A 23,067-nucleotide genomic window follows, 5' to 3' on the forward strand; every position below is an offset into this window, starting at 1 on the left:
AAATCCTTGAGGTGTACAGCATCACACAGATTCTGTGGCCAATGGCTTTAGCAGGAAGGTTGCCTCAGAATTTGGTACAAATCATGCCACTGTTTCCATCAGCACCAGTTACTTTTCCCCAGATTAATCTGGTTTTGTTTAGTTTGCCACCAGGAGTCACTGTATTGTTCTTTGCTTTGTACACATAAGCACATCTCTTGCCTAGATAGAATTCAGTTTCATCTTGAGGATAAACTTTATGATTTTAAGAGCTGTGTGTTCCCTCTGGTTCCAGAGACCCCAGCAAAAATGGCCTTGGACCACAGCCCTCCAGACATACTTGATGTTTTAGTCTTGTTCCCAGCAGGCCTCCACAGCCTCCAAGATGGAGGAGACAGAAAGGCCAAAAGTAACCATTTTTAATATAATATGTTATTAACTATAGTAACCATGCTGTACATTAAGTTTCCAGAATTTACTCATCTTACAACCTTTAAATCTGTACCCTTTGACCAAAATTAACCATTTTATTTATTATTGTTATTTAATTTTTACTTATTTTTGAGGGAGAGGGAGAGAGAGTCCCAAGGAGGCTTAACGCCCGGCGTGTGAGCCTAACATGAGGCTCAGTCTCAGGACCCTGAGATCATGACCTGAGCTGAAACCGAGAGTCTGACACTTAACTGACTGAGCTACCCAGGTGCCCCCAAATTAACCATTTTGAAGTGAACAGTTCAACAGTTCAATGGCATGTAGTAGTACATTCACGGAATTGTACAAACCTCTGTCTAGCTTCAAGACATTTTCATTATTTAACTGAAAGGAAACTCCATACTCTGTAAGCATTTAATCCTCTCCCCATTGTCCCCCAGCCTCTGGCAACTACCAATCTGCTTTCTAGCTATGGATTGACCTATTGTGATGACTTCATGTAAATGGAATCATACAATATGTGACAGTTTTTGCCTGGCTTCCTTATCTTAGCATGTTTTTGAGGTTCATCCGCATTGTAACATGTGTCAGTACTTTGAATACCTGTTTTCAGTTCTTTTTTTTCTTTTTCTTTTTTTTTTTTTTTTTAAGATTTTATTTATTTATTCATGAGAGATAGAGAGGCAGAGACATAGGTAGAGGGAGAAGCAGGTTCCTCGCAGGGAGCCTGATGTAGGACTCAATCCCTGATACCAGGATCATGACTTGAATAGAAGGCAGGTGCCCAACCACTGAGCCACCCACCCAGGCGTCCCCCTGTTTTCAGTTCTTAATGGTAAGTTAATGAAGTATCAGTATCAGCTCAGAGCAGTGTGTCTCACTAATGTGAGATGTTTCCCCTGTTACTAAAATTTCAGGTTAGTGTGGTCCATTTGCTACAATTGATGAACCCGTATTGACACCTTATTTTTTAATATAAAATCCATGGCTCTTTTTGGGCTCACTCTTTGTTGTACAGTCTATGGATTTTGATGAAGACATACTGTCATGTATCCACCATTAGAGTATCATACAGAATGATTTCACTATTTTAAAAGTTCCCTCTGACCCACCTTTTCATCCCTTCCTCCCCATGGGCTTTTGGGAACCACTAGTTTTTTTACTGTTAAAATAGTTTTGTCTTTTCGGCATGTCATGTTGTTGGAATCATATAGTTATGCCACCTTTGCAGAACCTCTCCTTTTCACTCAGCAGTGTGCATTTATGTTTATTCTGTGTCTTTTTGTGGCTTGATAGCTTTTTTTTTTCACTGAATAATATTTCATGGTATAGATGTACCATAGTTCATATCCATTTACCTGTTGAAGAACATTTCTATTGCTTACAGTTTTTGGCAGTTATAAACAAAGCTACTGTCAATATTAGTGTGCAAGTATTTGTGTTTACAGAAATTTCAACTTATTTGGGTAAATATCTAAGAACACAAGTGCTGGATCATTTGGTAAGAATATTTTAGCTTTGGGGCAGCCCAGGTGGCTCAGCGGTTTAGCGCCGCCTTCAGCCTGGGGTGTGATCCTGGAGACTTGGGATTGAGTCCCACATCAGGCTGCCAGCATGGAGCCTGCTTCTCCCTCTGCCTGTGTCTCTGCCTCTCACGTTCTCTCTCTCTCTGTGTGTCTCTCATGAATAAATAAAATCTTTAAAAAAAAAAAAAAGAAAAGAATATTTTAGCTTTGTACTTTGTAAGACACTGCCAGATGATCTTCCACAATGGCTGTTAGCTTTTTTTTTAATTGAAGTAAAAGTTGCCATTTTAACCATTTTTAAATGTATATTTCACTAGCATTGATTACTCAGTGTTGTGAGACTGTCACCACTATCTTTCCAAAATCTTTCATCACTCCCAAACAGAAACTATGTACCTGTTAAGCAATAATTACCCATTCCTTCCTCCCCCTCACCCCAGGTGGTAGTACCTCTAATCTACTTTGTGGCTTGATGAATTTGCCTGTTCTGGAGACCTCATATAAATAGGATCATACAATATTTATCCTTTTGTGTCTGGCATATTTAACTTAGCTTAATGTAAGATTCAGAGTTCATCCATGTTGTAGCAAATGTCAGAACTTCACTCATTTTTTGTGGTTGACTAATACTTCATTGTATATGTATCATATTTGATTCATCCATTCATCTGATGATCACTAGGGTTATTTTTACCTTTGGCTAATTTGAGTAATGCTGCGGTGAACATTGGCAGTCAGGTATCTGTTTGCATCTCTATTTTCAGTTCTCTGGAATGTATACCTAGAGCGGAATTGCTGGGTTATATATACATAGAGTAGTAACTCTATGTATAAACTTTTTTTTTTAAATAGCTATTTTCATTTATTTATGTAATTTTTATTTATTTATGACAGTCACAGAGAGAGAGAGAGAGAGAGAGAGAGAGAGAGAGAGGCACAGGCACAGGCAGAGGGAGAAGCAGGCTCCACGCACCGGGAGCCCGACGCGGGACCCGATCCCGGGTCTCCAGGATCGCGCCCTGGGCCAAAGGCAGGCGCCAAACCGCTGCGCCACCCAGGGATCCCTATGTATAAACTTTTGAGGAAGTGCTAAACTGGCTTCCAAAGTGGCTGCACCACTTTACAGTCTACACCAGCAATGTAGGAGGGTATCAGTTTCTCCACATCCTGGCAACACTTCTAATTTCCTGTTTCTTGATTATAGCCATGTGGGTGGGTGAGGTGGGATCTCACTGTGGTTTTGATTTACATTTCCCTAATAATGTTGATTATCATTTCATGTACTTTAGTGACCATTTCAGTATCATTTTTGGAGAAATATCAGTTGAGGTCCTTTTCTTATTTTTTAATTGTGTTGTCTCTTTAGTGTTGAGTTGTAAGAGTTCTTTATATATTCTGGGTACGAGACCCTTATCAGATATCAGATAAGTGATTTTCCTGATATCAGATAGACAATTTTCATTGTCTAGGAATTTGGATTTCTTTTCTACTAGTATCATTTGAATAAGTTAATTTAGACACATTGGCTTAGATATGAATAAACCTGTGTGCAGCTTTGAACAATAGTGGAATCCCAGAAATAGAAGCAACTTTGAAGGATTTTGAAATTTGATTCCTGTATTTTTATTTAGTCATTATATTTTTTTCCTAATATCTTTGGAGCCTGTACAGCTCAGAAGACCCAGGAGATGTGGAGAAACCAAGCTTTGAGAGTGGTCCCAGCATGTGTAAAATATTGTAAATCACTTTATTCCTAAGATGGAGACATTTAGAGTTATGTATTGAATCATGTCATGTTAATTGACGGTCGTATTCTAAACACAGAATCACAGGAGGACTGCCAATGATAGACAGCCTGTCCAGAAGCTTCAGTAGAACTTTGCTTCAGAAAGGATTCATCTCATTTCATCAACACATTGGTATCTATCGCCTGCTTCTTCGCAGGTTGACTCTCCGACTTGGGAGCAAGGTTTTATACTTAACCTTTCAGCCAGCTCCACTCTTTGATTCCCTATATGAGCATGTACAGAAGACACAGAAACTGTGCCCCTCTATTTTAACTTCTTGCAGGAGAGGGTTCATTTGGCATTTTGAGTTAGGAAAAGGCAGAGATCCTTGGGCTTTTTACATGATTGATTTTCAATATGACTTGAGGATTCCATGAATTATATACACTTGTTTCCTGATTATTTGCTGAGTGGCCATAGATATTCCCTGCTCCTGAGCAGTGACTGGTGTTTACCCAACTAGCTCCTGGTGGAACTCTTCCTTTGCCTATCCTTTCTTTCAAGAGTCACCTCCTCCATATTGTCTCAAGAGAGGAAGAGGTGCTTGTTTGAGTTATTTATGGCATTCTGAATAGAGTTGAAGGAAGAACTCTCTATTCAGATATATCATTTAAAAAAATCCTTTATTAGGGCAGCCCAGGTGGCTCAGCGGTTTAGCACCGCCTTCAGCCCAGGGTGTGATCTTGGGGACCTGGGATCGAGTCCCATGTTAGACTTCCTGCATGGAGTCTTTTTCTCCCTCTGCCTGTGTCTCTGCCTCTCTCTCTCTCTCTCTCTCTCTCTCTCTCTCTCTGTCTGTCTCTCATGAATAAATAAATAAATCTTAAAAAAAATAACTTTATTAGGTGTAGGGTTGGGTGGTGGGAATATGAGAAGATTCTTTAAGTTTCTCATGCCAGAGATTTTCAGGTGAGATGGTGAGTGGTGCTTGATTAGCACTGTAAAAAGAATGGAAGTAGCTTCTAGGCCTGGACCATTGGAGAACATTGGATCCTGCATATTGTTATTCTTCAGTACCTTTTAGTTTTATTGCTTTTTCGTTTCATCCATTTTCCTTTTAAATACTTCTCTAGCATTTTCTTCTTGCCTTTCCCCATTTTCCCCCTTCTTTTTGGTAGCACATAAAGTGGAGTGTATTAGATGATTATGATTTAACAGCTGTCTTCTAAGTGCTCAACTTTGAACTCCTCACATGCTGGGAGTCCCCGCTTTGCCTTTATATTCCCCTAGTAGGACCTCAGTGGAGACTTGTTTAATGAGCTGTGGCACTATGCTTAGAGAGTGGTTCGTGCCATTTTTAGAAGACGTTCTGGACTTCTCGAGTGTGTGACTGGTGTCTCTTCGCTGTTCTGGAGAATTCCCAGCAGTTCTTTCCCATATTGCTTTGCCCTCGTTCTTTCTAATTCCAAGACTCCAGTTTCATGGATGTGTTAGACCTTCTCTTTGTGTCCTTTTTTTGTCACTTAACCTTTCTCCTGTATTTTTTGCCCTTTTCATTTTTTCATTCTGGATAGTTAATTTTGACCCATCTACCATTTAACCAGTTCTCTCTTTGACTAATCTGTGTTTAGTTGGAATTAAGAACTCGGTGAATGGGCTTATTGTATTTTTCAGTTTTGGTTCTTTTAAAATCTGCTACATTGCTTTTTATGGATTCCTGTTCTCTGCTAAATTTTTTAAGCTTTGGCTTTTATTTTCTAAAACAGTAAATATAGTTGTTTTATAATCTTCTGTCAATTCCATTATCTGGAGTCCCTTTGGGTCTGTGACTGTTTTTGATGGTTCTTACAGTGTTTTGTCTATTCTTGTTTGTGTGCTGGACATGGTATTTGAAACATTATTTATAGAAATAATTAGAGGCCTTTGATGTCTTTTCCAAAATGGATTTTTATTTGCTTTTTCCAGGTGCCTGAGGGGACTAGCAAACTAGGATCACGTTAATCCAAGTCGAGAGTTTGAGATTTTCTGGACTAACCAGGTTTTTGAAGCTGAACCCATGCGAAGGCTGACTTCTGTCCATTTCACTCTTACTCCTAGGCTGCTGCCTGTAGGGCCCCAATCTACTGATTTGGTTGGGGGGGTGACGGGGCAGCTAACAGAGTATCTTCCTGTGCAGGGCACTGGAAGGGCCAGCCGTGTCACTGGGCTTCTTGGCAACCTCAGGCAGATCAGCAGTTGCCCCAGGTCTTGTTACTTTGGATTTCTGTTCTTTCCAGGATAGTAACGTAATTCCTCCGTATCCTGTTAATTTTTTGTTTCTTTTGAAAAATACATATGTATGTTACCTTGTTTTTTGTGTCACATTGTTATTTGGTCCATCATTTTTGGATGCAGAAAATGAGACCTTATTTTCATGAGTGCATGTTATCCTGACATTCACCTGGAAACAAGTGACCGTAAGGTGAGAGACACTACACTCTGGTCTTGTTTACATGTCACTGTGACGCTGAGTGAGTAGAAGATGGCAGAACTGGTTGGGTAGCCCATGTAGTGTTTGTTGGAGGGCGCTTCAAGAAACCCAAGAAACCGTATCTAGAGCAAGCCAACTACTTAACTTTTGGATCCCAGCTCTACCACGTATTAGTAGTATGATACCAATCAAGTAACTTTTCTGTGCCTTTGTTTTCTTGCCTAAAAATGGAAATATTAATTGTACTTACCTGTGGTTGTGCTAATTAAATTAGTTAATGATGAACACTTTTAGGATATTGCCTGTTTCACAGTAATCACTAGATAAAGTTTACCTATTATAACCATCTAGAAAATTTGATAGTATCTGATGTTTCAGGAAACATTTATGTCCTTTGGCTTTTATTGTTAAAACTTGAAGTTGCAAGCAATGATGCCTTCTCATCAGCCACCTGTTCTCTGGGGGCTTATTTCAGAATCACTGAAGTTGGTGCTTGCTAATTTCATGCCAGTGTGTCAGGGAAGGAAGAGATACTCTCTCCAGCGCTGCAGGGACCAGCTACCTCCCAGTGGGTCTCCAACAGTCAGGCCACTGTCCCTCAGTGGGAAGGGGTAGGGGTTGGTCCTGTGGCTGTGGCTCTTGCCTATGGAGTAAGAATGTGCTCTGTTGGCATTTTGATTGTGAATTAGGAGGACTGGTGAGGATTTAACTCTGCTGTGATTTTTATGAATGGACTGTAGATCCCCGGGTGTGGGAGCTTTCTTAATTAGAGAATGACATAGGAATTAGCTGTCACAGAGTGGTTTTCTATCAGTCATAGCAGTTTTTGTTTTGTTTTTTTAAGGGTTTCCGTTGTATTTCATTTGTTTGGTTGACTGACAGCTGGTGCCTCTTCTAGTTTTTTTCCTTGTTGCTTGTCTTTTGCCTGTTTTTTCATGGGTTCAACATTTACCTGAGAAATTCAGAGGGGATGGTAATACTAATAATGATCATTTTAATTTATGGGGTACTTAGCAGTTTACACATTTATCATGGAACATTCCTGTGAGGCAATAAGTAGGTTAACTGCCATTTTTGCAGATGAGTAAAGTGGGACTTGCGGGTTAAATAACTTGCCCAAGTCACAGAACAGGTGGCAAAACTGGCAAGTATTTAAATATAAGTTTACTGATTCTAAATATAGTGTTTTTCCAATGCATGGCTTAGGAGAATCTATTGAAAACAAGTTTAATAGGGAAAGCAATTGTACCTTGCTAAAATAAAGTTGTATTTTTGCTCATTTTGCCTGCTGAAATAAAATTCTATTTTCAGATGATTTTTTAAATATGTTTTTCTTGGTGTCTTTCTCTAAAACATTTAGTTTGTCCACAGGAAAGCAGTGCTTGATGGTCTTGCAATCCTGTAAGTGAAGAGATGGTTGGATGGTTGTGTACTGACTGGAGCCCAGGCTTTTGCTCTTTTTTTCCAATACTGTCCATTGAAGGAGGCCCAGTCAAGGAGAGTTTTATGGCTTTTGTTTCTCAGATCTCTTGGGAAAGAGCAAACAGTTGCCGGGAGTAGTTTCTTTTGTCTCTCAGTGCCTGTTATATGTGTACTTGGCATCCTTGTTACTATAATCCCCATCTCCTCATTTTTAAAAATGAAATGAAAATCTGAAATGCAGTCTAGAGCTAAAGCCATTCACAAAGATCTTAGGGTACTGAAAATTATCTTTTTATTTCTTAAAAATCCTCCAACCCTAGATTAATTTGCTAATTTCTCTCTTTTTTTTTTTAAGATTTATTTATTTTAGAGAGAGAGAGCATGTGGAGGGGGGAACAGAAGAAGAGGGGGAGAGAGAGTCTCAGGCAGACTCCACGCTGAGCACAGAGCATGACTTTGGGGTTCAATCTCAGGACCCTAAGATCATGACCTGAGCCGAAACCAAGAGTCCACTGCTTAACTGACTGCATACCCCAATTTGCTAATTTCTTAAAGCACTTCCTAGAGACTTAGAGATGTTCTAAGTCTAGTTTAGTTTGGGAGTTGGAGTTTTGAAGTTTGTAGAGTGTTTGAAACAATCCTCTGAGCTATTTATAGGTGTGGAGTTTTTTTTTTTTTTTTTTAAGGTTTTATTTATTCATTCATGAGAGACACAGAGAGGCAGAGACACAGACAGAGGGAGAAGCAGGCTCCAGGCAGGGAGCCCAACTCAAGACTAGATCCCAGGACCCTGGGACCACGACCCGAGCCAAAGGCAGACACTCAACCACTAAGCCACCCAGACGCCCCGTGTTTTTCTGTTTTTAAGTGGGAAGCTCAGTAATCTTTAGAAGGATACTTGTAGATGCATTTGACAAGAACTAACACTGTTTCTCAGGATTTTGGAGTTGTGGTAAATTTGAGGCAACAGTGCAAATTGTGGAGTGTGTCAGCTCAGCTCCTCTTGTGCTCTTCCACAGGAATTAATCATCCAGACAATATTCCTCCCATGCCTGCATCCCCAGCCATACGGAGAGGACCCCATAACTGTAAAAAGGTCCATTGGCTTTTATCTGGAGTCGACTGTACCCATGGAACTCAATCCAGCCTTTTGCTTCATTTGACAGGTTGACCTATGGTGTTGGTACCTCCAGTAAAATCAAGTCTTAATGCTCTGGTTGAGTGCATTTCTCATTGCTTTGCCCAAGCAGGCCAAGGACACATTAAAATCTGTCCCATCCTGTATTTACTTTCTAAGATTGTTGGAGTAGTACTTTTGTCTATTATGTGTTATTTGTTTGGACTCAGCTACTATTCATAATTTCAGATGTGGTCAGTTGGTGTTTAAAAGACCTTTTTGCATTTTAAACACATCTGGTTCAGTAGCTCATGTGTCTCTATGTATATGTGAGATCGTTTAATATTTTTTGTATTTCTTTATGCTGAACTTAAAAAGTGCTTTCTTTTGGGGTGCTTGGGTGGCTCAGTTGGTCAAATGTCTGCCTTTGACTCAGGTCATGATCCTGGGTCCTGGGATCGAGTCCTGCATCAAACTCCCTGCTCAGCTTGCTCTTTCTCTCCCTAAAAGAAATTTAAAAATCTTAAAAAAAAAAAAAAAAAAAAAAAAAAAAAAAACAATGCTTTCTTTCAAAGGTCAGAGCCTTTGGAAAAAGGTACCAAATTTTCAGAACCTTTAAAACCTTTTAAAAACCCTTGTGATTTATGTTATTTGTTAGTTTTAATTTATCAGAAGTAGTAACTGTTGTGTTCAGCGACTTCGTAGAAAAAGTGTAGATCAATCGTCCTCTCCTTATGCTTCAGCTAGAGGTGAGGCTCAAAGCAGGGAGTGAAGGAGGGATTATAGAAACCTGTTCTCAGGATTAACTTCCCTCACAGATGAAAACTTTTGGTCTCCATCTGTTTCTTTACTTTTGTCAGAAAGAGAATTGATATTGTCAGCCTGATTCACCCAGCATTTGAATGCTTGCTGTGTGCATGGCAGTAGGCAAGCCAAGGTCCCAAGCTGCTGGGGAAATAGAGGGTAAATAGCTCTCAGATAATGCTGACCATGGTATGTGCCATAGGGAGGAGTTAGGGGGAAAGTAGAATTTGCACTAGACTTTAAAGGTGAGTGGTATGTCAGCAAAACTAATATTACTCAGGCAGAAGAACCAGCTAGAATAAAGGAAAGCCTGCAGAAGGTGTATGCAGGGGGCGCTGGGGAATACACAGAACATGACTAAGAACAGGAGGGATAAAGAGCACATTCTTTATTAGACCTGGTCTTAAATCTCAGCATTTCTTCTTCACTGACCAGCTGTGTAACCTTGTGAGAATTCAGCTTTCTGAGCCTCAGTTTCCCATTCTGCAGAATGGCTAATAACTACATCGCAGATTTGTTAAGATTATATGAGACTGGGTGGGGGGTACCTTTGTAGCTCTGTCAGTTAAGTGTCCAACTCTTGATTTTGGCTCAGGTTGAGATCTCAAGGTTGTGAGATCAAGTGCCACCTCAGGCTCTGTGCTGGGCATTGAGCCTGCTTTTTTTCCTCTCTCTCCCCACACCCTGCTTGCATGTGTGCATCTCTCTTAAAAAAAAAAAAAAAAAGGAAAAAAAGATGAGACTGTAATATATTGCCTGGCACGTAGTGTAAGCACTCAAAAAAAAAAAAATAGCTGCGATTATCAAATTTCTTTGCTTTAGAAGTGGTATTTCTTGTTTTAAAGTTAACATGTTCATTAGATCACTTCCTAGAAGGTGCCTGTCCCCCACAATCCTACCTCAGGGACAGTTACTGTCAAGAGTTTGGCAAATGTCTCCTCCTTATGTTTATCTCCATGGATCTTTGTTTTTTGTACACAGAATTATTTAAGGTTTGATTCCGGACCACCGCAATAAAGTGAATGTCATGATAAAATGAGTCAGATGAACTGTTTGGTTTCTCAGTGCATGTGAAAGTTATGTTCACACTATAATGTAGTCTGTTAAGTGTACAATAATAGCATTATGTCCAAAAAATATCTTAATTTTAAAATACTTGCTACTAAAAAATGCTAACCATCACCTGAGCCCTCAGCCAGTCATAGCCTTTTTGCTGGTGGAGGGTCTTGCCTCCATGTTGATGGCTGCTGATTGATCAGGGTGGTGGTTGCTGAAGGGTGTGGTGGCTGTGGCAATTCCATAAAATGAGGCAGTAATGAGGTTTGCCACATTGATGGACTCTTCTTCCACAGGTGGTTTCTCCATAGCCTGTGATGCTATTTGCATTTTCCTCACTTTAGAACTTTTTTCAAAATTGGAGTCAGTCCTCTCAAACCCTGTCACTGCTTTATCAAATAAGCGTATGTCCTGTTCTCAATCCTTTGTTGCCATCTCAACAGTTTTTGCAGCATCTTCACCAGTAGATTCCATCTCAAGATGGAACCATTTTCTTTGCTGATCATTAATGTGATCACGAGACTGCAGCAGCTCAGTCCCATCTCCAGGCCCTACTTCTGATTGTGGTTCTCTTGCTGTTTCCACCACATTTGCAGTGACTTCTCCACTGAAGACTTTGATGATCATGAATTGGAATCCACTTTTTCCAGACTCCTGTTCATGTTGATATTTTGGCCTCTTCCCATGAATCATGAATGTTCTCAATGACATCTAGAATAGTCAATAACATCTAGAATTCTTTCCAGAAGGTTTTCCATTTACTTTGCCCAGATCCATCAAGAGAATCACTATCTATGGAAGCTATACTCTTATGATATACCCTTATGATATGTATTTGTTGAATAGTCAGATTTGAAAGTTGCAATTACTCTTGATCCGTGGGCTGCAGAATGGATGCTGTTAGCAGGATTGTAAACGTTAGTTTCGTCGCACATCTCCATCAGAGCTCTTGGGTGACCAGAAGTACACTGTCAATGAGCAGTGATATTCTGAATGGAATCCTTTTTTCCTGAGCCGTAGTTCTCTTCTCAACAGTGAACTTAAGATACCAGCAAACCATGTTGTAAACATATATGTGTCGCCCAGGCTTTGTTATTCCATTTATAGAGCACAGGCAGAGTAGACTTAGTGTGATTCTTAAGGGTCCTGGGATTTTCAGAATGGTGAATGAGCACTGGCTTCAGCTTAAAGTCACCAGCTTCATTAGCCCCTAACAAGAGAGTTGGCCTGGCCTTTGACACATTGAAGCCAGGCATTGACTTCTTGTCTCCAGCTATGGCAGTTCGAGATGGCATCTTCTTCCAGCATAAGGCTGTTTGGCCTACGCTGAAAACGTGTTCAGTGTAGCCACCTTCATTATCTTAGCTCGAGCTTCTGGAGAACTTACTGCAGCTTCTGCATCCCCACTTGCTGCTTCAGCTTGCACTTTGATATTACAAAGGAAGACAGCTTCTTTCCTTAAACCCCATGAACCCACTTCTGCTAGCTTCAAACTTCTGTGGCTCCCTCACCTTTTTCATTCAGCCTTCATAGAATTAAGAGAGTTAGAGTTTTGCTCTAGATTAGGCTTTGGCTTAAGGGAATGTTATGGCTGGTTTGATCTTCTATGCAGACTACTAAACTTTTTCCCATATCAACAGTAAGGCTGTTTCATCGTCTTATCATTCACGTGTTCATTGGAGTAGCACTTTTAATTTCCTTCAGGAACGTTTCCTTTGCGTGCACAACGTGGCTGTTTAGCACAAGAGGCCTAGCTTTCAGCCTGTCTTGGCTTTTGACATGCCTTCTTCACTAAGCTTAATCATTTCTAGCTTTTGATTTAAAGTGAGAGACCTGTGACTCTTCCTTTCACTTTTGAACACTTAAGGCCACTGTAGGGTTATTAATAGGCCTAATTTCAATATTGTTATGTTTCAGGGAATAGAGAGGTCTGAGGAGAGGAACAGAGAGGAGAGAGAGAGGAGGAATAGCTGGTTGGTGGAGTGGTCAGAACACACATTGACTAAGTTTTAGTTTGCCGTCATATATGGGTATGGTTTGTGGCTCCCCAAAACAATTACAGTAGTAACATCAAAGATCAGTTGTCACAGATCACCCTAACAAATATAATGATGAAAAAGCTTGAAATATTGTGGGAATTGTGAAATGTGACACAGAGACATGGAGTGTCAAGTGCTGTTGGAAAAATGGCCAGTTTGACACAGACTTGCCACAAACTTTCAGTTTGTGTAAAAAAAGAAAAAAGTTAAAATTCAGTATCTGGGAAGTGTAATGAGGTATATACCTGTATTTGTTTTGATTGCCACTGTTCCAGGTTAGGATGTTCGGTGTGCGAGGCAGGGACAAGGCAGGCTGTGTGGCACGCCTGTAGGATGAGACTGGGCTGTATGTATGCCGATTAGTAATTAGGAGCCAGGGAAGGTTTTAGATCGAAGTGACTTGATTGGACTCATTTCGGTAACAGTGCTGAAATGTAAGTTGGATCGAAGTCCTGTAGTATGGGGAAGCAGGTATTTGACTGTTAGAGTGCCTGGTCGATGTCAGACACGTTTGTTACATACCTTCAACATGTGTGTCCTAGTTGGAGAAATGAGGGACTCACATGTGGGAGGGAAGTAAAGACAAGGCAGGGACCAAGCACAGGAGAGTGGTGTGTGGAGAAGAAATCAGGAAGGACAAGATCACGGATCTGAGCGTTTCTTGAAGGCTTCTGTGAAGAGGTCAGATGGGAGCCAGGCCTTGAAGAATAACTCCAATTTGGGAAACATTTTTGGGAGGAGCAAAGCACAAGTCATGAGGTAGGAGTCCAGGTATTGAGTGCATGGTCTGCCAGAGTAGTGGATGTGGGTTGAGCAGTAGTGAGCAGTATGGTTGGAAAGGAAACTTGCAGCGGCCTCGCCAATCCTGTTACACGCTCTGCCCCGTGGCCCCGATCTCACTGCACTGCAGTTGTCTTCCTTCTCTTCCACAGTCTTAGTCGTCCATGTGTTCCCAGGCCTGGTGAGGGCCCAGCACATAGTGGATACTAAAGAAAAATCGAACAACTGGGTGTTTGCTCTTTGTGGAAATTACAGACTGGATATCCTGCTGCCCCCTCAAACTCAAGGTTTAAAATAAAATCCTAGTCTGTCTCTCCACTGTCCCTTTGATTCTGCTCTCAGCCATCGGGCCTTCAAGAGGTCACCTCTCTCCACCCCCCCCACCCCGACCCCCTTGCTCCCATAGCAGTGTGTGTTTACCTCCCTGGTCCCAGAGTTGCTTCTGTACACCTGTTTGGGATCACCACATGACCCTCCCCAGCCCTTTCTCTCATCTCTACTAGCTACTTTTCCCCTTAACTGCTCTTCTCCTTCTCTAGCTGCTTTTCCTCTTTTGCAATCTCTAAATGCTGGAGTGATTCAGAGATCGCTCCTATATGGAATCCCTGAACCTGTGTGTGGCTTAAACCTTTTTTTTTTGGCGGGGGGGGGGGGGGGGGGGGTTAAACCTTTTTTTTACCAAACCAAATGCCAACCTGGTATACACACCCTGCACTCGCTTGTGCACATGGACACACACAGCTGAAACAAGAGTTCCACAACACACTTCTTCATCTTACTCTGGGCCACAGGACTCTGTTATTTTCCATTCTGTTCTATTTTTTTTTTTTTTTTAAGTGCTGTTCATGACCCACTAAATTGATTTCACAACCTTCAGTTTGAAAAACTGCTCTGGATGATCTCACCCACTCCTTTGGCTTTAAATACTATCTTTGTACTGGTGACCTTACCATTTATATCTCCATCCCCACCTTTCCTTGAGAACCAGACATGCCAGCTATCTGCCTGACATCTCCACTTGGGTGTCCGCTAGGAATCTCAGAGTTAACCTGTCCAGCAGAGCACTCCTCATTCCCTTCAACCTGTCCCATTCCTGACCTCATCCCTCTCATACACGGTGCTCGGTTCCCAGTGGCTCAGTGGAGGACAGTACTGGAGTACTGGCTCCGGAGCCCACTGCTTAGGCTCAGACCCAGGCTGCTGTATGACAAGCTTGGAGGCCTTAGGCATTTACTAAACCTCTCCCTGCCTGATTATCTTCATTTGAATAAAGTGGAGTTGTTGGCTGTACCTTCCTGGTGGGACCATTGTGAAGATTGACTGGATTTTTACCTGTAGAGGATGTAGAACAGTGGCTGGCAGGTGGCTGGTGTTCAGCTAGTGTTGGCTGCTGCTGTTTGGCCTCATTGTTGTGTCCCTCACATCCACTGCTGATCCATTAGCAATTTCCTTTGGCTCCAACTTCAAAATATGTCCTTTATTTGACCACATATCACCACCTCCATCAACACCACATTCATCTATGCAGCCAACATCCCTTACCCAGATGACTAAAATAGCTTCTTAACTAACTCCCTACTTCTGCCCTGGCCCCTCCCAAAGTCTGTTTTCCACAGAACAATCAGAGTGGCCACTCGAGAATTGAAACCAGAGCATGTCACTCTCTAGCTCAAAACTCTCTAAAGCCTTCTAATAAAATCCAAAATTCTTACATGACTTACAAGGTCCTTCGCCAGTATTTTTCAAACCTGTAGCGTGCACATGCCTCGGGAGCTCATTACATGCAGATACTGATTGTCTAGACCCTTGGAGACCAAGCTCTGCACCTCCAGCGAGCACACCAACGGCAGCGCTGCTGCTCTGTTGGCCCCACGGTAGCAAGGCTGTGTGCTTGGGGGCCCCTTTTTCTGGCTGCCTCTCCCTCTGCTCTTTCTCTGCACTTGGCTTTTGTCACAGGGTTATTCCCCTCCCCAGTTCCTTCCTGCCTCTGGCCTTGGGCTCACCTTTCTGCGGGTCTTTGCATGGTTTCTCCCTGAGCTTGCTTGGGTCTCTGCGCATACCTCCCATCCTTTCCCTTCCTTCCTTCTCTCTGTCCCCTCGGTCTTGCATGTTTCACTCTCAGCTTCTCCTAGTCTGTGGCTTGCATTCATCTTTTCATTGATTTGTCTCTCTGAATGCTGTTCTCATGGAGGTTTGGGATTTGGTGAGTCGTCTTTAGAGCTGTGTCCCCAGAACCTAGATTCAGTGCCTGGAATGTGATATTTGGTCAAATGTGTACCAAATGACGAATATTCTTATGTGTAAATGTTCCTCCTGTTAGACATGGGCTCTTTGAGGGCAGGGACCATCCTTATGGTTTGTTTTAATTTTTTTGTTTGTTTTTTCTTTTTTAGGTGTTTACCTTGAATTCTTACTCTGGTCCTCTCCCACTCTTCACTCTCAGAGTTTCAGTCTTCATTGTTAAATAATGCATGACTATAGTCTTTTTATTTTTTTATTTTTTGTCCTTCCCTTAGTTAATGTTTTGGTATGTATCCTTTCCAGCTATTTTCTGCACTTATTTTTTTGAAATCTATGAGTAATAAAAGATGGAGCTTGCTTCTGGTATCAGGTGAATGAACTCTTGGCAGGATAATGCAACGAATTCTTCACCTTACCGAGGCCAACTCCGGGGCCATTTCTTTTCTCCAGTTGAGGAAACTGAGGCTTAAAGAAGTGAGTAATTTGCTCAGGCTCTCACTAGCAGCAGGCTACAAACCCCAGTTAAGAATCTGACCTGTCTCAGTTCAGTGTCTGTGTTGCCAGGAGAAGGCAGCTCCTGGAGAGTGGACATGTGAGCTGGTCTTCACAGAATAGTCTGGGTTAATCAGATAGTGAGCCTGGGCAGGGTACTAGCATTCCACACAAGGGTGACAGCTTGGGCAAAGACCTAGAGTTCTGAAGCACACGTGGGGAAATGGAGGGAAGTCCACTGTCACTGGGGGTAGTGTGTGAAGGGAGGTCATGAGAGGTAAAGCTGGAAATTCAATTCTTTTGGTGTCAGAAACATGGAAGGATCTTGAAAGATTGTGAACTCTGTGGTACATTTTCAGACTGATTAGGTAGGGAACCAGAATTTTGTTTATTTGCAAAATATGTCAAGACATATGGAAAAGCACCCAGACTAATGGTGCCTTTGTACCCATCACCCAGATTTAACATCCTCTTGAGTATCTCCCTCTCACCCTCCATTTAGACCCATCCTCCCAAACACCATGCCTCTTTTACTTAATTGTTTCTAAAAATTTTCAATATTCACACACAAAGACCTAGGTGCTAATTTGGAAAAATTCTATTGTTAATTCATATAATAGAGTAAAAGAAAAAAGAGCTTGGTCCTACAAAATCTTAAGTTACCCCCTCAGGCTGGTTTGATGTGTCTTCATTTAGGCTGAAAGCATATCCCAGCTTTCTGACACACTGAAGTATTATAGGTGTATACCTTATACCTTGCCTGCCCCTTGGAAAAATCAGCCATTTTCCCAAGAAGCCTTGGTTCCATTTAGTGAAGAATGACATTTAGAAACCCAAAACTGAATGTCAGCTTGGTTCCCTAGGATTAATAGTGTTTTCTTCTAAAAACAACCATGCCTCTGCGCGTGTGTGTGTGTGTGTGTGTGTGTGTGTGTGTGTGTGTGATATTTAGCTTTTTCATTCACCTGGAGTTTTTTATGAATATTGTGAGATGAGGTCTAACAATTATTTTTCTCCCAGAAAGGTAGCATGTTATCCCAATGTCTTTTATTTAATTATAATTTAGAAAATTATAATTTACGATACATGGTAGAGCTACCTGTCATATTCATAAGGGGCGTCCCAAGATCAATTTAGATGACCACATCTGATCTCTGGGCAGGATGGCCAACAGTTCTTGGAAAAGGGGCTGGAGCAGGGTGAAGGGCTAGCTGGGGTTCCCTGCAGGTTTTTCCTAACTGTTGAGCCTGAAGGCTTTTAAAGATGTTATTGCATCCCCCCCACCCCATCCCCATTTAAAAGTTGTATGAGTACATAATTTCTAAATCTTCCCAGAGAAAAGGATCACAGAAAGCAATTAGTGTTGCTATTTACAGGAAAAAAGTGTTTCATTTTATAAAAGCAACAAAATTAAAAAGATACCAGTGGGCTAATCCAAAGGAGAAGTGGGCTAAAAAAAAATCACCATTTGGTAACCGTAAGAGAAGTGGCTTGATTCACATGGGAGTCATCGAGGGTGAATGTTTGACGAAGAACAAAATACTGGCGTAATCTCAGGATTTCTCCCACAATACACTTAGGAGTTACAAAGAGTAAGGTAGCAGCTTTACAGTGGGAAAACCTGGCAGAGATGGGCTTTGACTAGGTCTGACTCTGGTTGGCTCTCCTTGTGTCTCTCCTGCTGTGATGCACTAGTATTGGTATTGCTGCTGAGAATGTGAGAGCTAGGTCTAGACATACAGGTTGAGGGCCATCTTACAGAATGGAAGGGCTGTGCTCTGTCAGGGACATGGGAGTGAGGAAAACACTGAAGAACCATTCCAGGTCAACAGGATACAGTAAGACATGACAATTTGTCTTCCTGGATGAGATCCTAGACTACAAAGGAAAAAGAAATATTGTTTGGACAGTTTACCAGATTTGAATGGAGTCTGTAGATTAGATTGGTGGTGGTAATTTCCTAATAGTGGAGAGTTGTGTGCTGGTTACATAGGAGGGTATCTTTGTTTTTGAAAATATGCATACAGGAATATTTAGGGTTGATAGGGCTTCATTTCTTCAGTCTGCTCTCAGATCAGGAAAAAGCTGTTGGGGTGTGTATATAGGTAATGAATATGTGTAGGTAATAGAGCAAATGATGTAAAACATTATTTGGGGAATCTTGTTGAAGGGAATGTGTGAGCACGGTACTATTCTTGTACTTTTCTATGCATTTGAAATTATTTCAAAATTGTTTTTTAATATACTATTGAGATTTTGACTGGAACTCTTAGCTTTATAAACTAATCTGGAGGGATCCCTGGGTGGCGCAGCGGTTTAGTGCCTGCCTTTGGCCCAGGGTGCGATCCTGGAGACCCGGGATCGAATCCCACGTCGGGCATCCCGGTGCATGGAGCCTGCTTCTCCCTCTGCCTGTGTCTCTGCCTCTCTCTCTCTCTCTCTCTCTGTGACTATCATAAATAAATAAAAATTAAAAAAAAAAACTAATCTGGAGACTTGACCTCTTATAAAAATGGATCTTTTTGTCTAGATACATTGTGTGTTCTGGTTTATTTCATTTTGTTTCCCGCTGTCCTTTTGGGTTCTTCCTAAAGCTTGTAATTTTCATCATATAGCTTTTGCCCACTTCTCCTTTGGATTAGCCCACTGGTATCTTTTTAATTTTGTTGCTTTTATAAAATGAAACACTTTTTTCCTGTAAATAGCAACACTAATTGCTTTCTGTGATCCTTTTCTCTGGGAAGATTTAGAAATTATGTACTCATACAACTTTTAAATGGGGATGGGGTGGGGGGGATGCAATAACATCTTTAAAAGCCTTCAGGCTCAACAGTTAGGAAAAACCTGCAGGGAACCCCAGCTAGCCCTTCACCCTGCTCCAGCCCCTTTTCCAAGAACTGTTGGCCATCCTGCCCAGAGATCAGATGTGGTCATCTAAATTGATCTTGGGACGCCCCTTATGAATATGACAGGTAGCTATCAAGTGGGGATGGACCCAGCCTCTTTTGGCCTAGCCAGGAGCAAATTTATGCCGTTTCTGTGCAGTTACAGAAGCATACAGTTGATAGGATGCTACAACCTCGTGGCTGTTAGAGATTATGTCTAAAAATAGACCTGCCCACTGTGGAGTGGAATTCAGCTGTTTTTAGGCCTGATTCTGAAAAATAGCTCAGAGCTGGTTATTTTTGCATGTACACTTGCTTGGGCACCACAGCGTCTGAGGTGCATGCTTGGTATTGGCGCCAGGTTTCCTGGAGCAGAGATTCAGCCTGGCAAGCGCCTGTCTTTCCAACCTGCTCTGGACTTGTGGGGTCTCTTGTGCCTGCCTTTCTACCCCATGGGCAGGGAAGTGCTTTGCTGTCAGTCAGAGCAAATAGAGCAGAGATATTTTTGAAATAGTGTGAGGGGTGAATTTTTAAAATTAATTAAATTTTAAAATGATTATTTTCTACACAGACATTAATCTAAATAGAAATGAAAAGGAAGAAAATGCAAACCACAGTTCTGCCACCCTGAATAGTCACAAGGTTTTAATTTTCATACTATTCACTTTGGCCATGGACCAAATGAACGTCTCCTTTCTAGAGCATTGTAACCATAGAGCAGGTACGCATTTACAGGCATACTTTGTTTTATTGCGCTTCATTTTATTGCACTTTGCACATACTGTGTTGTTTCCTCCCCCCCACAAATTGAAGGTCTGTGGCTACCCTGCATCAAGCAAGTTAATCAGTGCCATTTTTCCAGCAGTGTTTGCTTCAGGATGAGTCTGTCACATTTTGGTAATTCCTGCAATATTTCATATGTTTTCATTTTTATTATCACATTTGTTATGGTGATCTGTGATAAAGATTATGACTTGCTGAAAGTTCAGAGGATGGTTAGCATCTTTTAACAATTAAGTATTATTTAATTAAGGTATGTACATTGTTTTTTTAAGATTTATTTATTTAGTAGGGAGAATGGGGGGATGGGCAAAGGGAGTGAGAGGAGAAGAGAAACAGACTCTGTGCTGAGTGTGGAGCCTGATGCAGTGAAACAGACTCTGTGCTGACTGTGGAGCCTGATGCAGTGCTCAGTCTCCTGACTTGGAGATTATGACCTGAGCTGAAACCAAGAGTCGGATGCTTGACTGAGCTACCCAGGCACCTTGGTACGTTATTTTTTTAGACATAATGCTATTGCACACTTCAGACTACTGTATACTATAAACGTAACTTATACATGCACTGGGAAAAACATTCACTTGACTTGCTTTGCTGGAACCCAAACCACAATATCTCCACAGTATGCCTGTATACGTTACTCTTTTTCATTGGACTATGTACATAACCAGCATTTCCCATGGTGCTAGCATCTTCACAGTTACTTTTAATTAGTAGGTACTATTTTGTTAAGTGGATTTACCATACTTTGCTTAGTAATTTTCAAATGATAGAGAATTAGGTTCTTCCCAGAATTTAGGTTGCCCAAAGGAGTGTGGCTGTTGGTGGGCCATCTCAGCCAGCCTTAGTGACTGCAGGGTGGTAGCCCAGAGAGCAGAGTTTTCCTTTCACTTTCCCCCTGCCTATTTTCTTCTTACAGATATCACTGGAGTTAATACATTGGTATGTTGATTTTTGTTTGATTGTTTTGAAATCTCCCTAGGATAAAAATCTAGTTAATATTAGAATTGTTAGTCAAAAATACTAATATTCTTATTACCAAATTGCTTTTTAAAAAAGTTATAGTAACGGATACTGCTTTTGTTATTGTTTGTACCAGCCTCATCCTAACCTCACCAGATGGGATATCATCTCTTAATTTCTTTTTTTTTGGAAAAATTGATAGCTGTAAATTTGTGCCTCTCGTTTTTGCCAGCATTAATTTTGATCATGGTTGAAGGTGAATATTTTTTAAAGTTTATATGACTAATATAACACATGTCTGTACCCCCAGAGAGCAAAATTTTTAGATCTGTAGCACTCTGGTGAGTTTCTTTTCCTCAGGATGACTGACTTGGAAATTCTGAGTTGGTTCCTTAAGCTCCTAGAATTCTGGGCTGCTCAGCCAGGGAGCCAGTCAACAAGTACTGTGAACATCTCATCTTATTCTAAAGGCCTACTTGTACCAAAATCTATCAGTCACTGAGAAAAATCTAGACTCTGCACCTCTGCAAACACAACTTAGAATTTGAAATATCAAGTTACTGGGCAAGTCTTTGAGCCCAATTGATGAACTTAGGAAGAGCCCGTGTTCGTACATACCTCAAGCAAATAACATGGGTGTATCCAGATATAAATAGTGAACTCAATTCTAGCAAATTTGAAGGTTTCTTTTTAAAATGCTTCCCAATTTATGAGTGTCTTGCTGCTGGTCAAGGCAGGCTTCTGCCAGGAGTACAAATGGGGGTTGGGGGTGGGCATTCCATATCTCACCTCTGTTTTCTACGAATGTTTTGCTTGTTATGTTCCCTGAGCCTCAGTTTACAGAAAGGAGCAATAATGATGAGGATGAACTACATCAATGTTTATGTAAAGTGCCTGGCACAGCGCAGGGCCTGTATTAGACACACAGTAAATAGGAGAGGGCTGTCGGCATCATAAACCTGACACAGGTGTTTGTCAGGATTTTTAAAAACCTGGATTTGGGTGCTCCTTGCTAAATTTGTGGTGCAGTGGAAGAACATGAGCTTTAGAATTGAGTTATAGAAGATCAGCTCCAGTTTATCCTGGAAGAGCGACTTTCGGCAAATTACACAATTTATGTTTTTTGTTTCCTCATCTGTGAGTTAAAATACCCGTAAAGCCATACAGCGCATGACACGTAGAATAAATGGGAGCTATTATTGCATCGGTAGCACATACCTTAGGTCGTGGTTAAGGGCAGATACACTTGACTCAGTTTGTTTTTACTAAGCAAGGGAAAGCCAGAAAATTCTCTGTTTTTAAGGAAGAGTTGTAGAGAAGATCACGTTTCTGGAGCTCTTACAGTTCTGAGAGCTGTTGGACTGACAAAGTGAGAAGGAATGTTTGGACCCAGGGATGCTTCAGAGAAGGCTTTGTGATGAGAACAGGCGGTGGCCTGGAGGGGACCAAACAGGTCTATTTGAGCATACCGGGTGGGTACAATGCCAGAGGGCTTCTGGGCATGTGGGGAGGGGAACACTGTCATGACTTCATTGAAGAAAAGCTGTTCCAGGTGACTGGTGCAGGGAGAAAGAAACTTGCGGAGCTGTTGTTTTCCCCAAGAAAGATGGAAGCGGCAGTGAGGGAGGCTAGAGAGGTAACAGGCAAATGCAGGAAGTGGAGAAGGAGCAGGATTAGGTGACATCTTGAAGAGAAAGGGTTACAGGAGGCAATGAGTTTGGGATTATTCTAAAGCTTCTTGCTTAGGATGGCTGAGAGCTGATTTTGGTTTTCCTGGAGGATGGGAAGTTGGGTCAGTTGAGGAAAGAACATTTTTGTTGCTGAAAATGAGTTGGTGACGGCCTAAGAATAAATATATTTTGTCATCTTTATAGAAATGATTCTAGCCACAAGTGACGCTGCCCAGAGTCTTTACATGCAGAAGTGACTGTTCTGCGCACCTCCCAAGGAGGGCTGGAGGCCTTGTCTTCTGGCCCTGCATAGCATGAGAACCACCACCACGTGGTTGATAAGTACTAGAGCCCAGCACCTGCTTGCCACTGTTTTCCATGTCCCGTTCAGTTTTTTTTTTTTTAAGATTTTATTTATTTATTCATGAGAGATACAGAGAGAGAGAGAGAGAGAGAGGCAGAGACACAGGCAGAGGGAGAAGCAGGCTCCATGCAGGGAGCCCAACGTGGGACTCGATCTGGGGTCTCCAGGATCACACCCTGGGCTGAAGACAGCACCAAACCGTTGAGCCACCCAGGCTGCCCCCCGTTCAGTTTTGAACCCTGGACATTTCATACTTGTAGCCTGGCTGTGCATTTTTTCTGACATTTCTAGGTATTTTGTTTTTTTAGTCCCTCTGGTAT

At 41.6% G+C, this 23,067-nt stretch overlaps 1 protein-coding gene across 2 annotated transcripts in view; it reads left to right on the plus strand.

Moving 5' to 3' along the window:
* TCF20 (transcription factor 20) overlaps positions 1–23,067 on the plus strand; it is a 102,911-nt gene that overhangs the window by 19,112 nt on the left and 60,732 nt on the right. The gene's annotated exons all lie outside the window — the stretch shown is intronic.

Source organism: Canis lupus, chromosome 11, assembly GCF_048164855.1.
Source record: "Canis lupus baileyi chromosome 11, mCanLup2.hap1, whole genome shotgun sequence".
NCBI lineage: Eukaryota > Metazoa > Chordata > Mammalia > Carnivora > Canidae > Canis > Canis lupus.